At 40.1% G+C, this 15,750-nt stretch overlaps 1 long non-coding RNA gene across 1 annotated transcript in view; it reads left to right on the forward strand.

Moving 5' to 3' along the window:
* Positions 1-15,750, forward strand: part of LOC135206912 (uncharacterized) — a 377,133-nt gene that overhangs the window by 234,040 nt on the left and 127,343 nt on the right. The window lies entirely within an intron of this gene.

Consider the following 15,750-nt stretch of genomic DNA (forward strand, 5'->3'; position numbering starts at 1 on the left):
CCCTTTTGTCAAACAAAATTATTTAACAAAAGATGGGATGTTTGCGAAAACCCACAAGATCATGGGAAAATAGTTTACATCATGACCCATGCAAAATGGGAATTCAGGTAGACGATGCACAAGATGGAAGAGAGTAGATAGAACTCATATCTTATCTCATTGGGGAAAACTCTGTCTTATATAATTAAGTTGATAATTATCCTCCACAATTCTCCTTTTTTCATTACTACGACTCATTTTCGGTATATATTTATTTTTTCCAAGATATCACTCATGTATTACAACTTCCCATTTACTGTTTTTGTTTTCAGAGAAGTTGCCTCTCTCTCCTTTAAGGGTAAGTTGAAATAGTGATATTTCGCTCCTTTTATCTTCCTATAAACCCCATTTTCAATTCTTTTTTATGTTTTAGTTTCCGATTCTGCTAAAAGTATCTATATTTCCTCCAGGCAATTATCAGTGAAAACTTTTCACGTGACAGTTCATAAAGAATAATGGACACAAGACTTTAAATGATTCAAACAATATCTCACGCAAGCATATGAAAATTAAAAGAATAAATAAAAAGAAAAAAAAACACAACAGCTCAGCTCTTTCTCTCTTTTCATAAATATTGTCTAAGTAGTTAAACCTTATAATTATTGGCGGTGCTGTCACATTAGCCTTATCGCATCCTCAGTTCCCTCACCTTGCGAATATCGTACATTATAGATAACTTATGTGTGGGTTTACCTCAGTAACGCATTTGGATCGTATATAGTATTTTGGCAGGGTAGTGGACATCCAGGTCTGCTGCTGCTCTCTCTCTCTCTCTCTCTCTCTCTCTCTCTCTCTCTCTCTCTCTCTCTCTCTCTCTCTCTCTCTCTCTCTCTCTCTCTCTCTCTCTCTCAGCTGCAACACACAACAGTTGACTATTAAGTAGGTGCATAATTCAATACTTGGGTCGACAGATACTTACAAAATTTTTAAGTAACACGTTCTCATCTTCCCTCCTACTTCTGTTCGTGGATCGAACGCTGAGCATTCAGTGGAGTTGAACGCACGTCTTATGAGGCAAATTCGGCATCAATAAAATATACGAATCTGATAAAATTTTCGAGCAATATGAGTTGCAATAACAGATTACTTATTTTTGTCCATTTGAAAGACAAATATAAAGTACTGGTCTATTCACTAGGGCAAAATCTCGTAAGGTAAAGACTCAGAGGAGTCTTTACCTTACGAGCGTTGTTTTGTCATTAGTTCTCTTGTTCTGTCATTCCAGTGGAAACTTGCTCAATTCGAGCAAAATCCGAAAATTTTCTACCAGCTCAATACGCATTCCAAAATGAGCGACCGTTCTATAACCAGTCGAATGACTAGCAAACATTCAGGGGAAATCTAGCAGTCTGATATTGAACTGAAATTCTATCACTGATAAAAAAGTGATGAATTCCCGTACTTTCTATCCCTTTTTAAAAGTACACAGCTTCTTATGCTTGTCACTCTAATCGTCTATCATACTCATTATCATCCCCTATGGCATGACCAAAGGATAATAGGAAAACACTATAAGAAAGAAAGAAAAAGAAACAATAAAGGACAGAGTCTTGACAGTTTCTATTTTTCCATTTTTTTAGAATAAGAACAGAGTTTTGACAGTTTCAGTTCCATTTGCATTTGGAAGAAGAAGAAGAAGAAGAAAGAAAGAAATTTGTGGACAGGAAAAGATAAAAGGGAATATTTTGAGCCTCTCTGTGTGTGTGTGTGTGTGTGTGTGTGTGTGTGTGTGTGTGAGAGAGAAGAGAGAGAGAGAGAGAGAGAGAGAGAGAGAGAGAGAAATATTATCCTCAATATTTTTTTCCGTTCTCTCAGCTCAACTTTTCCGTTCCTTTTACCCTTTCATTTTTTTTTACGTAAACAAAACCACGACCTAAGAGAAGTAAATGAGGTGAACTTAGTCTACTCTCTCTCTCTCTCTCTCTCTCTCTCTCTCTCTCTCTAAAACTTCTACTTCCTAATATGAATATTGTTGGATTGTCCACGAAGAGGAACACCATGAATTACCTTATTCGTATACAACTATCACTGAAATATACATATCGACATGGCACGACTAATTATTCATGATAACCAATTAGAAAAACAGGAAGACGGAGATTCATAAGGATACACACATTATTTATACACACACACACACACACACACACACACATATATATATATATATATATATATATATATATATATATATATATATATATATATATAATGAGTGCAACCAGTCAAAAATTAGATAAATTAAATTGGGCATAGTTAGCACTGTAAGTTAAAATGCTACATAATTCGTTTCTGGTTGTGTAACACACGACTGAAAATTTGAGATAATCGAAAAAAATATTGGGATGACAATATCCCGCAAAACACATGAAAATGTCTATCAGGTCTATTTAGTGTATAGATTTATTTAGTAAAAAATATTGCTTCCGAGTGTAACGAGATTATTTGGGTAATAAACACAACGTTCAGACGTACCGTTATCCAGCCCAGGATTAGTTTGTAGAATGAAGATACTTTGGTGCCTCGAGACGGTACGTAATGTCCTTGTGTATAGATGAACTAATCAACTATAAATTTAAAATGAAATTATTCAGAGAAGCCTTTTTTTTTTATTCTGGCTACTATAAGTTTTAGAATGAAAAGCTTTACAACTTACTTTTGTTGTTTTTTTCCAGATCTTTATCATTCAGTACAAAACAGTTTTGGATTTGATGGCAATCTGCAATTTAATAATTTACTTACATTTTCATGTAAGTATTTATCTATTAATTCCCTGTTTTCTTGTCTGATCACTGATCTCTTCTTTCTCTGTTTCTTAGTACCCTCTGTTACATCTTTCCAATCACACCATATTCTTAGGAGGCTTCAACTTCAAGCCAATGACCCCCCTGTGGGCTTGTTCCATACGAATGCTGTTCATCTTCTGGAAAATAATAAAAATAAAATTCTAACATACAATACAATTCAGCATCAGATTTTCTGTAATAGCGGTTACTTCATTAACACACTACGGACTCCTTAGATAGATAGATATAGACAGACAAACAGACAGATAGATAGATAGATAGATAGATAGATAGATAGATAGAGACGGCTACACTGCTGGATGTCAGTTTATGAATACTGTTCATCTTCTGGAAAATAATAATAATAAAATTCTAATATATAATTCAGCATCCGCTTTTCTTTAATAGCGGTTACTTTATTAACACACTGCGGTCTCCTTAGATAGATAGATATAGACAGGCAGATAGATAGATAGATAGAAACGACTACACTGCTGCATGTCAGATTGTGAATACTGTTCATCTTCTGGAAAATAATAATAATAAAATTCTAATATATAATTCAGCATCCGCTTTTCTTTAATAGCGGTTACTTTATTAACACACTGCGAACTCCTTAGATAGATAGATATAGATAGGCAGATAGATAAATAGATAGATAAAGACGACTACACTGCTGGATGTCAGTTAACGGCAAAACTTGTTTAGGTCGAGCAAAAAACGAACAATTTTTGACCGGCTCAAAACGCATTGCAAGTGACCGGTCTACAACAAGTGGAATGACCAACCAACATTTCAATGAAACTCTCTCTCTCTCTCTCTCGTCTCCTCTCTCATCCATCTCTCTCTCTCTCTCTCTCTCTCTCTCTCGCTACACGAGAGTGAAACTGAACAAATAGCAAGGGAATCCTATCTATCAAGAGCCAAAAACGAAGTGCCTCTCTCTATCTCTCTCTCTCTCTCAGTGTCCGCGTTCAAAAAGTACTTTCTGATTCTTTATGTGAGTCGCCATTATTTTCTGCTGCCGTATTTCTTACAACCCCGTATGTCCCTGACCAAAGAGATAAAGGGAATGACTCTATACAGAAATGAAAAGAAAAGAAAAAAAAAATAGTTAAAGGAGACCCAAGCCAGGGGCTGGACACTTCCTGTTCCATTTGCAGAACGGAAAAGTAACGAAAAAGAGATTGCGAATCCTTTGCGCGATTGAGAGAGAGAGAGAGAGAGAGAGAGAGAGAGAGAGAGAGAGAGAGAGAGAGAGAGAGTAATTTTATTTCAAACTTACTTAAATTTTTTTTCCTCCTTCGTTCCGCTCAATTCTTTCGTTATTTTTTAGCTTTCATTTTTCGTTTGTGATTCGCTTTAAGAGAGGGAATAGTATCAAAAGGAGTAAATAAAATGGCCCTGGTACTACAGTTTCTATCCATCTCTACAGTATAATCTCTCTCTCTCTCTCTCTCTCTCTCTCTCTCTCTCTCTCTCAGTATTCATCTTATTATGTTCTTATGTTCTTCATTAATATACATACATGTCACTGCGCACACGTACGTCCATACACATACAAATAAAAACCTTATATATATATATATATTATATATCTATATATATATATATATATATATATATATATATATATGTATACATACATATATATATACATATATATATATATATATATATATATATATATATTATAGTATATATACTATATATATATATTTATATAAATTAAGTCTATATTGTGTAACTAGTGACAATGGTCGTTTGCTGCATTTCTCTTTCGAGCATGTAAACAGACCACCATAACTAAATAACTTGAAACCTTTTGTATCTGAATTTCATCCTTATTCTGAGACCAAGAATTAAATCATTGCTTTTCTAAGATATCCTATGAGCTAAAATTCAATTCGAATATTATATGAATTGGATACATAGCTTTACCCTATTTTTACTAAATGCATTGTTGTATAAATTTGTATAAATTCATTAATGGAGTTCTGTACCGTCGCCAGATGACATTTATCACTATTTTCTCTACCCTATTATAGGGTGACGTTATCCCGCAATTTCACTTATTTGTTCTGTTCGCAGTAAATAGGTATTTTTATTATTTTTTTTTTTTGTGGTACAAATTCTGACTGCGCAATTCGTTACCTCCAGATGACATTAAGCAATAATATCACCCTTATTTTGCCACCCGACATCCAAACACCATTCTACAAGCCCACACGCACACACACACACACACACACACACACACACACACACACACACACACACTATGAGCACATTTGCACGTGAATTCGAGGCGCGAGTATCCTGCACCCCCCGTGAAAAACAAACAAACGCACCCGGGGGCGGAGTCCCCCCCCCCCATTGGGAGAAGACGAGCCAAATGGAGCATTATAGCTGCAAATGCATGTCGCCGGATGCATGAATATTCACGGGGCTGTTGGCGTGTCATATTTGAATTCATAACTGATTTTGTGACGCTTTTAAATCATATTCCGGCAGTTAGTGCATGAATCATTTCGCGTCGGTGTATTTGGGAGGAACCGCCCGCCAGTTACGAAGGCGAGCAGCTCAAATGCTGCAAATGACGGAGTTGCGGTGAACGCTTCGGAAATGGCGTCTGGTCTTGATGAAATGCTTGTTGTTTGTGTGGAACGTTTATTGTTTACATGAAAGGTTTGCTGTTTATATTAAAAGCTTGATGTTTATATAATACGATTTTTGTTCGTTTTAAACGTTTATGTAACATTTGTTATTTGTATTAAACGTTTGTTATCTTACAATAATATGAAACGTTTGCTGTTTGTATGAAAGGTTTGTTGTTTGCATGAGACGCTTTGTTGTTTGTTAGAAACGTTTATGATTTCATATCAAACGTTTGTTGTTTGTTTGAAACGTTTGTTATTTTATATGAAAGGTTTGTTATTTGTATGAAACGTATGTTGTTTGTTCGAAACGTTTGTTATTTGTATGAAAGGTTTGTTGTTTGTATGAAATAGTTGTTGTTTCTATTAAACGCTCGTTGTTGCATGAAACATTTGATGTTCAAATGAAACGTTAGTTATTTGTGTAAAACGTTTGTTGTTTGTATAAAGCATAATATGGTATTTGAAACATTTATTGTTTATATGACACGTTTGTTGTTTATATGAAACATTTGTTATTTGTATAAAACGTTTGTTGTTTGTATAAAACGTTTGTTGTTTGTACGAACAGTTTGTTGTTTATATTGAATGTTCGTTGTTGCATTAAACGTTTGATGATAACATGAAACGTTTATTCTTTGTATGAAACGTATGTTGCGTGAAATGTTTGTTGTCTGCCTGAAACTTTTGCAGTTTGTATGAAACATCTGTTGTCTGTGTGGACCGTTTGCCTCATGACGTTAAATTCTCTGATCTGTTTCGCCAACATTTTCATTTCATAATGATTAGAGTTCCCTTTGCGCTAAATCTTTTTCAGCGTCCAATTATTTGCTCCTGTATTCAGAAGAGCACAGATTTCTTTTTTAATTTGTCTAAATGTCATAAAGAATATTTTCCTCTTTTAGGGCTTGGACTTCATAATGATGAGATTTGAACAGCTCTTAGCTGACTCCGAGTTGAAAAAAAGTGTCACGATCTCTGCACTAATTGCCATTAGACTGTAAATTACAGACTGTAGTCATTGTTAAATTTACTGTCGTTCAGTTTCAAGTACTTACTGAGAATTTGAACCATATTATATTATATTATATTATATTATATTATTACTACTTCTGTTTTCGAAAGAGTATAAAAAGCATAGGAAACGATTCAAAAGAATTGTTCTTTATTTATTTCTTGTCCTGTGAAGCCTAAACAGTACTAATCCGATGCTACAACTCAAGAATTCGTTGACAAATTTAACCATAATGAACTTTCATAACAAATTCCCACAATCCCCAATGACAAATTTTATACCAACGTACATTTGTTTTTGTTTTTTGGTTCTGTCATCAAATATTGATAAAGTATTGAAATGCATATATGTTTGTTTGTTTGTTTGTATGGAGTTTTTACGTTGCATGGAACCGATGCTTATTCAGCAACGGGACCAACGGCTTTTTACGTGACTCCCGAACCACGTCGAGAGTGAACTTCTGTCACCAGAAACACACATCTCTCACACATCAGTGGAATGCCCGAGAATCGAACTTGCGGCCACCGAGGTAGCAGGCCAAGACCATACCGATCACGCCACTGGGGCGCTTTGAAATGCATATGAGACTGACTTTTTGATTAAGGAGTTACGCAGAAGATGCGCCACTCCTCATTAAAATTCAGATCTCGAGGGGATTAAATGTATCAGGATTTTATCTGGTTCAGGTTCAAGTTGTTCGAAATTTGGGCGAAGTGATCTTATTGTTATTCATAAGTATCAGGATGATTTCCTGACTGCTGTTGATAATTCTGAAACGCAAGATCAGTCCGCGTCGTAAGAATGCAGATTTGGAGTAACTTGAGCGTAAAAGGGAGGCGAATTAAGATAATGTTTTATCTACTCAAAATCCAATGCTTTGGTGAAGAGCAATTAATTTACTTTCACGTTCATATTGAGACGGCATTTTAATTTACTTGTTTGCATCGGGTCCTTTTTTTTTATTTATACTGCTATGAATGATTTTATATTATTTCCGGCTCAAAGCCCGGGATAAAAGGAGAGTCGAACACTGGATTACTGCTGGCTTGTGCAGTTACCTATCTGTCTGTCTATCTATCTATCTATCTATTCTATCTATCTATCTATATATATATATATAGTATGATTCATATATGTATATATATATATATATATATATATATATATATATATATATATATATATATATATATATATATATATATATATATATATATATATATATATATATATATATATAATTATATATATATATATATATATATATATATTAAATATATATATATATATATATATATATATATATTATATATATATATATAAGATATATATATATATATATACTATATATATATATATATATATATTTATATTATATATATATATATATATATATATATATATATATATATATATTATATATATTATTATATATATATATATATATATATATATTATATATTATATATATATATATATATATATATATATATAATATATATATTGCTACGTTTTATAGAACGCCTCGCCTTCCCAGCAGAGTTTTAGTTTTGTTTAATTATAAAAGTAGCAGCCATGCCGTCTCCTGAAGCTACTGTTGTTGGGAGAGTGGGGATGTCGTAGGTAATGAATTATTTTTCCTGGTCTTGACGGAAGCTTAGGGTAAGAGAGGCAGGTCACAAGAGTAGCTAGGCTTCGAGATGGATTTTAGGGACTTCTACAATAAGACCTATTTTCCTTCCCAATTTGCTGGCGTTGTGTTTACCACCTTTCAGGCAATGCTCGAGGCGGTTTTTGGAAGCCCCGTGATTCGAAAGCAAGCAGTATCGCTCTCAGTCGGCTGCGGGACGTGATCTCGAGCAGAGGTCAAATTGCCAGCCTCCCAAAATTAGGCCTACCCACGACGCACTGGTGGACACGGACCCCAGACCTGAACAGAGGTCGGACCGCATTCTTCTACAAGGATACACAGAATATTGCATAAAGGTACGTCTGAAAGTGTAAACTTCAACCCAGCACCTTTACTACCATACGACTCTTGCTAAATCATTTCCAATTCTTATTTTTAACCCCTTCTACATCAGAAGCCCTTTGTCCTCATCGGGCCACGTGCTCCCTTTGTGACTTGTTAAAGACTTAGTTTTCGTGCATACCTCAGTGAACCATTCGAGTTTACCTTCCCCAAATGTTAGAGAATTAATCAGCCTTAATCAAAGCAAGAAGTCATTTTCCTTTTTATGTCGTTAATCTGGATTCTTTTCCAGATTCCATGAGGTCACGTGCCGTCTCTCTGCTCGCAAGTGTGCATTTAACCCACGTGAATGAAAATCAGCTTGAATTGAACTGAGACTATAAGCCCCAACGTGGGGGGCCAAGATCATTTAACTTTTCTCCAGGCCAGCACGGGCCTTTTTGTAAATAAATAGGTTTAAAGTAACGAGCTGAGTTTTCTGGCGACCTTCCCTCTAAAGAAAGAAAATCATAACTATCAGTTTACGGTAAGTTCAAGCAATTCCCTCTTGAAATCCCTAAATTACTTCCGTTTACGTATCTAGTCTCTCACAAGGCCCTATATACGTAATATTGGCGAATCTTGCCTGGATTGAACCTAGCTTGCTTAAAAAAAGCTTGTAAATCGCGTTATCCGTTGTAAAACGTAAACTGTAAATTATTTTACAAAGCGTAAATCAAGCACACTTGCAGGGAAAGAAGACACACTGACTCACGGTAAGGTATCATTCATTAATATGATTATTTATAACCTATGTTAGCTTAAGGTACGTTAAGGATTTTTATTTAGAAGTGTTTTAAACAAATTTGAATGGTAGAAATATTGATTATATTGTAACGGCCAGAGCGCCGAGCGAATTCTGTTATTTTATAAATCGCATTGTGCTCGTCGGACGAGACAGCACGTGTGCAGATAGATGCCAGAAAGGACCAGATCAAACTAGGAAGTGCTTTGCCAGGGTTTATTGCTGTATTAGAAAGCCTAGCTAGTTAGGAGTGTTTTACTAATAGTTACGGCAAAAGAAGTGTACAATTCTTTTGTCTGTGATATGTAGGGAATCCATTTTAACTTAGGTTTCATTCCAAGTGTTGGTAACCGCTTACCTCTCGGCTAATTCAGCTTCGCGCTCTCTCGCGCCTGCGCGGTCTCAACCAACCTTCGTCTCATTCACAGCGGCAGCCATGTTTTTATCCCTTTAAACATTACCTAAACACAATTTAAGCAAAGTAACGTAAGTCTCAAGTTTTAACGTAAATCAATATCGATCTTGGTACTAGTATCTATCGTCCTGCCAGAAAAATTAACGTAATTCGCTTGATAAGAAAGTAGTATTTTGTGTTGTAAAATTGCCTTCGCATTTACAGAGAATCAGCTGATTCGCCCGCGCTGGTCAGCTCTCCTCACGTGTTTCACCTCGCATCGCTCACTCGCGCGCTGAGCGAAAGTTTCTTTTCACTTCGCACTAAACGTAACCTCTTCTTTTTACAAGTTGTTTGCTAACATCGTTTTCAAATCCTTACCATAATTTTTCACTTGTCCTTACGTAAAGTTAACGTAAATCTTAAAAGTAGAGTCACTTGCAAGAATTGTTACGTAAAACGCGTCTTTGTAAATTTCATATTGAAACGCAAATCATTTCATAAGCGCAAGCCGCTAACATTAACGTAAACAATCGTTCATCTCACGCGAGCGCGTTATCATTTTTTCATAAAACGTTTTCTAAAGCAATTCTTTCAGTAAACGTTAACGTAAAGTAGATAATAATTTAAAGCAAGTTGCGGTCATATTAAACGAACATTAGTAGTTCAATTCAAATATAAGGGAGTTCATTCATATATCATTTTCACCCTCTCCGAGAGAGAGAGAGAGAGAGGAGAAAACCAGAATCCAGTATTCACGAAGCCAAGAGTACTACATCTTACCATTAATTATAGCATGCCGAATTAACCTTTATTTTAGTCTCTTGTGTCTTTCATTTACACAGCGTGATACGTACGCGCATGTGTCCATTGCAGTTTGCAAACATTTATTTGTTTGTTTTCCATTTATCGAGGTAACTTCAGCGAGTGACTGAGCATTTCTAAAATTTCCATTACCTGTCGTTGCCCGAGTGGTCTTTTCATTTTCTTTTATCACAAAAGACTTTGCGTATACCGCAAGCACAATTCGCACAGCGTGCCACGCCAATTCATTACTTCCAGACAGGGAAGTCGTTACCAGTTTAGGACTGGCCCCACCACCAGTGCACGTCAGGTCTTATCATTTTACAGTGCCACTAATTCTTGACACTGTTCACCGACTGGCTGCTGAAGTACTCCCACCTTTTACTTTCTCTCCTCCACCATTACACTCTGCCCCGAACAGAGTGCCATTTCACTTCGGTATACTTGAGTATACTGCGTGTAGTGTCCGGGACACACCAGCACGATACCAGTGCTCAAAGGAACGCCTCCTCATAAGTGCCATTGCACCTGTACAGGCCGTACAGGTAGCCATTCAACCTGCGTGTCCGTCCTTACGGAACGCCCAAATAATTAGTGTGTCCGTGTACAAGGGTCAGTGATCCTTCGGAACACTCATCAAAGGGAACGCCTCCCGAAGCGCCGCAATACCAGCCCTAAGTGCTGACAAACCTGCGTGTCCGTCCTTACGGAACGCCCAATTCATTAATGTCCGTGTACAAGGATCAGTGATCCTTCGGACCAACCCAAGGAACGCCTCCTCATAAGTGCCGCGCACCTGTACAGACGTACAGTGAGCCCATTCCAACGTCTCCCAAAGTGGGAACGCCCGTAAGTGTGACGTACACAGCACACTTCATTCGATTTTTTCACCTCAGCAGAAGGTGCCATTCACAAAGTGCCACCGAGCACCCAGTCTTTCCACTTTTCATTACCACATTGCAGAACCCATTTCCAAGTGAGTGCCACTTTCCACAGTAGGCACTCCTATTCCATTCAGTACCCCCCTTTCCTGGCCATTATTTTCATTTTCTTCCGAGCCTCTACTGTAGCCTAAGGGGAAATGTCTTCCCCTGCTTCCCGTGACTTCTTTGCCAGAGAGCTAGAGAAGCTCGGAGCCCTCATAACTCTGGGCAGGGGAGGCTGGTTACACTGGACCAGCACTTGACCAGTGGATAAAGACGCAGCAGGCTGCTGCGCGCCAGCAGGGAAAGGAAGAAAGCGAAGCAGAGAGGAAAGCCGCAGAAGCAGGTAGAGAGAAAAGAAAGAGAAACAGAGAGGATAGCCAAGAGAAGCAGAAGATAAAGGAAGAAAGAAAAGAGAGAAAGCATGAGCTAGCTCTCCTATGACGCAATCTCTCTGCTAGTTTCCAAGCCCCAGACCATGAGCTGGACTCCCGGTAAGAGGTGGTTGCGGAGGTTCTGCACCACTTGTTGTGTGCGTGGGCATGCTGTGGATTCCGACCATGCCCAAGTCGTCTCTACCTTGGGAGGAGAGCTTCCAGGGTGAACTTCTCCAAGGCTACCATGTAGCCCTGCCTGATGAAACTGTCTCCTACGCCCTATCGGTGGGTACAAGTCATGGCCGACACCGAAGCCCAGGTCTCCCTTATTTCCAGAAAGGCATTGCCTAGGGGTGCCAAAATCCGGACGGACGAAGAAATTCAGTTCGAATGGATTGACGGTAACCTCTATTCTGTTCCTTCGGTCCTTCTGAATGTGAAAATGCCCTTTCTGGACCAGGTGACCAAGGAAACCACATTGTGCCGCCTGGGCGTAGTGGACCAATTTCATGATGTTTATCAGGTGATATTGGGCCGAGATTTACTAAAGCCGTATCTCCCCTGGACGCAGCTCCCACTACCAGATGCACCGGACACCTGCAGCATGCCAGATAACCACACCTCAATTTTAGGTTCAGAGGCTAGTGCCTCCGATGTCCCCGACATCCTGTCTATTTGCGAACCTGGCCCTGACCCAGTGTCAGAGCCCGAAGTTTCTTCCGCACCATCTCAGCCTCTTACCACTTTACCGCCTACCTCCTCCCCTTTGGAAGAGGTAAGCCCACCAGTTAACCCCGGACTTGTTTCCGAGGGTGATTCAACGGAGGTTTCCTTAACCTCCCCACGTCAAATCACTGCCAGAGAGGACTCTTCACCTGTGCCAGAGCACACTGCCAGCCTTGGTGACTCCGCAGATTCGCAACCTGTGGGGCCATCTCGGCCTTATCATCCAGTGCCACGGAAGAGGTTCTGGAACAAGTTCTGCCGAGACTGTGGCCGCAAGGGTCACATGTCTGCAAATTACGGAGGGTGCGCGAACCACAATATTCCAGCCATCGCAATGGCCGTCACCAATCCTTCTTCTCTAGGACCCCCAGCTAAGGGCCCTATAACCGTCGCACCCCTCCAAAGCCATTATCAGCCAAGCCACGTCAGAGCCTACGACGACTCTGGCGCTCAAATCTCCCTGATACGGGAAGACAGAATTCCCCGAGGGCTAATGTTGATAGACGTCGATTGATCACCATTGAAGGTATCAATCACATTAAAACTGATCCTTATCCGACCGTCCAATTGAGGGTCACTAGACCTCACTTCTCCAAAGTTTGTACCCTTGCAGTTGCAAGCTACATTCCAGGAGTTACGACCTCCTCCTAGGGCAAGACATGAAGTCTCCCTCGCATTCCAAACAGCCTAGGGGTCCTAACCCCACAACAAATCACTCTAAAGCAAGGAGTAATCGAAATTTTACTTCCTCCAGGAAGTACAACCACCAACAGTCTCCCTCGTTACCAGGAAGGGAGATTGATCATTCACAGTTCCGTTTTGCAAACCTGCAACGTAATAGGGCACTCACTAATTGGCCTAGGTGCCCCCTAGCCGACTATCAGCAGCGGACACTGTCCATGTTCCACAAGGCCTAGCCTTCAACCAGAGACAGGAGCCTCTGTCTCCCATTTCCAAGGGCACGCTGAGAGGTATTGCACCTCCGGTACCCGCCACAGGTCCAGTCGACCTCAACTCTCTGCCAGTGCCACTTGGCAGCACTGTCCAGTACCAAGCTCCGTCCAGCCTGGACGTAGAGCCACCACCGAACTGACCTCTGCGCCTGGCCCCCGAGCTAGCGCCGGCGCCTAACCTTATCAAGGATCCTCCTACAGGAGATCCTCCACAGGCATGGAGCTTACCACAGCCCATGGCCAATCACTAGTTCCTTCTTCTTCATCCTTACCTCTGTCGCCCGAGGATGAACCTCCGGCAGACCTTACCTTTGTACCTCCTCTGGAAAACCAGGAACTGCCCGACCAGGAGTCAGCCTGGAGTTTTCCCCTCACGACGGTTGTCGCCGCAGCCGGAGTGAGGGCCTCCCCTGCAGTAGGTTCCACCTCTACGACGGTTGCTGCAGAGACCGAAGTAGGGTGTTCTCCTGAAATCCTTCAGGCTACCGCTGCCTCAGCTCCTGCCGGCGTTTTCTGGCCTTACCCCAGAGTCGTTGCCTCCGTCTACTCCTAGACTGGTATAGCCAGGTCCTGGAGGAATAAGAAGAAGAAGAAGAAGGGACGTAATTAACATATTAACAAAAAGAGCCACATGCTCTCTTTGACACCTGTGCCCGAGGTACAGGGTCGCATTCAATTGCAGAGTGATCCTGGCCCCTACCCAGAGAAGGTAGCCAGCCTGATCTCTGCCAGTAGAACTAACCCTCTAACCCCTAGAAATTGTGATACTAACACTCATGTAAATGTCATAACTACCTCACTGCATTTCCCTCCTGGTAACTTAACCACTCATCATCCCCACGCATCATTACCTCTCATTATGTATTTTAACAGTTCCGTCGCTGAACTACTGCTGTGCGTACCACACTCTGGAATGATTGCGTCTTCATTTAACTGTATTGAGTAGGTTAGGCTAATGATTTAGTACCAGGGCATTAGGTTAGTAGCAAGTAGAATTTTCAAGTAACCTTATCTAGGGGTAGAGTAGACTGTCGTCACAGACAACCCGTAGTTATTACTTAGGCTAGATTACATCCCTACATTAAGTTAGTACACTTAGCATCTTTGCCTATAAGTTAGGTAGGCCATTGTAGTCAGCCGTATCGCTGCTCAAAAAACTTCAAGTTAGAGTAGGAGAACTGGGTTGTCGAGGCGATCAACTTATTTAAGCCAAGACCTTCACGCCCGAAAGGGAGTGAATGCCTTCTTAACAGGGGGAGCTGCTACGTTTATAGAACGCCTCGCCTTCCCAGCAGAGTTTTAGTTTTGTTTAATTATAAAAGTAGCAGCCATGCCGTCTCCTGAAGCTACTGTTGTTGGGAGAGTGGGGATGTCGTAGGAATGATATTTCCGGTCTGACGGAAGCTTAGGGTAAGAGAGGCAGGTCACAAGAGTAGCTAGGCTTCGAGATGGATTTTAGGGACTTCTACAATAAGACCTATTTTCCTTCCCAATTTGCTGGCGTTGTGTTTACCACCTTTCAGGCAATGCTCGAGGCGGTTTTTGGAAGCCCCGTGATTCGAAAGCAAGCAGTATCGCTCTCAGTCGGCTGCGGGACGTGATCTCGGACAGAGGTCAAATTGCCAGCCTCCCAAAATTAGGCCTACCCACGACGCACTGGTGGACACGGACCCCAGACCTGAACAGAGGTCGGACCGCATTCTTCTACAAGGATACACAGAATATTGCATAAAGGTACGTCTGAAAGTGTAAACTTCAACCCAGCACCTTTTACTACCATACGACTCTTGCTAAATTCATTTCCAATTCTTATTTTTACCCCTTCTACATCAGAAGCCCTTTGTCCTCATCGGGCCACGTGCTCCCCTTTGTGACTTGTTAAAGACCTAGTTTTCGTGCATACCTCAGTGAACCATTCGAGTTTACCTTCCCCAATGTTAGAGAATTAATCAGCCTTAATCAAAGCAAGAAGTCATTTTTCCTTTTATGTCGTTTAATCTGGGATTCTTTTCCAGATTCCATGAGTCACGTGCCGTCTCTCTGCTCGCAAGTGTGCATTAACCCACGTGGAATGAAAATCAGCTGAATTGAATGAGGACTATGAAGCCCCAACGTGGGGGGCCAAGATCATTTAACTTTTCTCCAGGCCAGCACGGGCCTTTTTGTAAATAAATAGGTTTAAAGTAACGAGCTGAGTTTTCTGGCGACCTTCCCTCTAAAGAAAGAAAATCATAACTATCAGTTTACGGTAAGTTCAAGCAATTCCCTCTTGAAATCCCTAAATTACTTCCGTTTACGTATCTAGTCTCTCACAAGGCCC

This window comes from Macrobrachium nipponense, chromosome 31, assembly GCF_015104395.2.
Source record: "Macrobrachium nipponense isolate FS-2020 chromosome 31, ASM1510439v2, whole genome shotgun sequence".
Lineage (NCBI taxonomy): Eukaryota > Metazoa > Arthropoda > Malacostraca > Decapoda > Palaemonidae > Macrobrachium > Macrobrachium nipponense.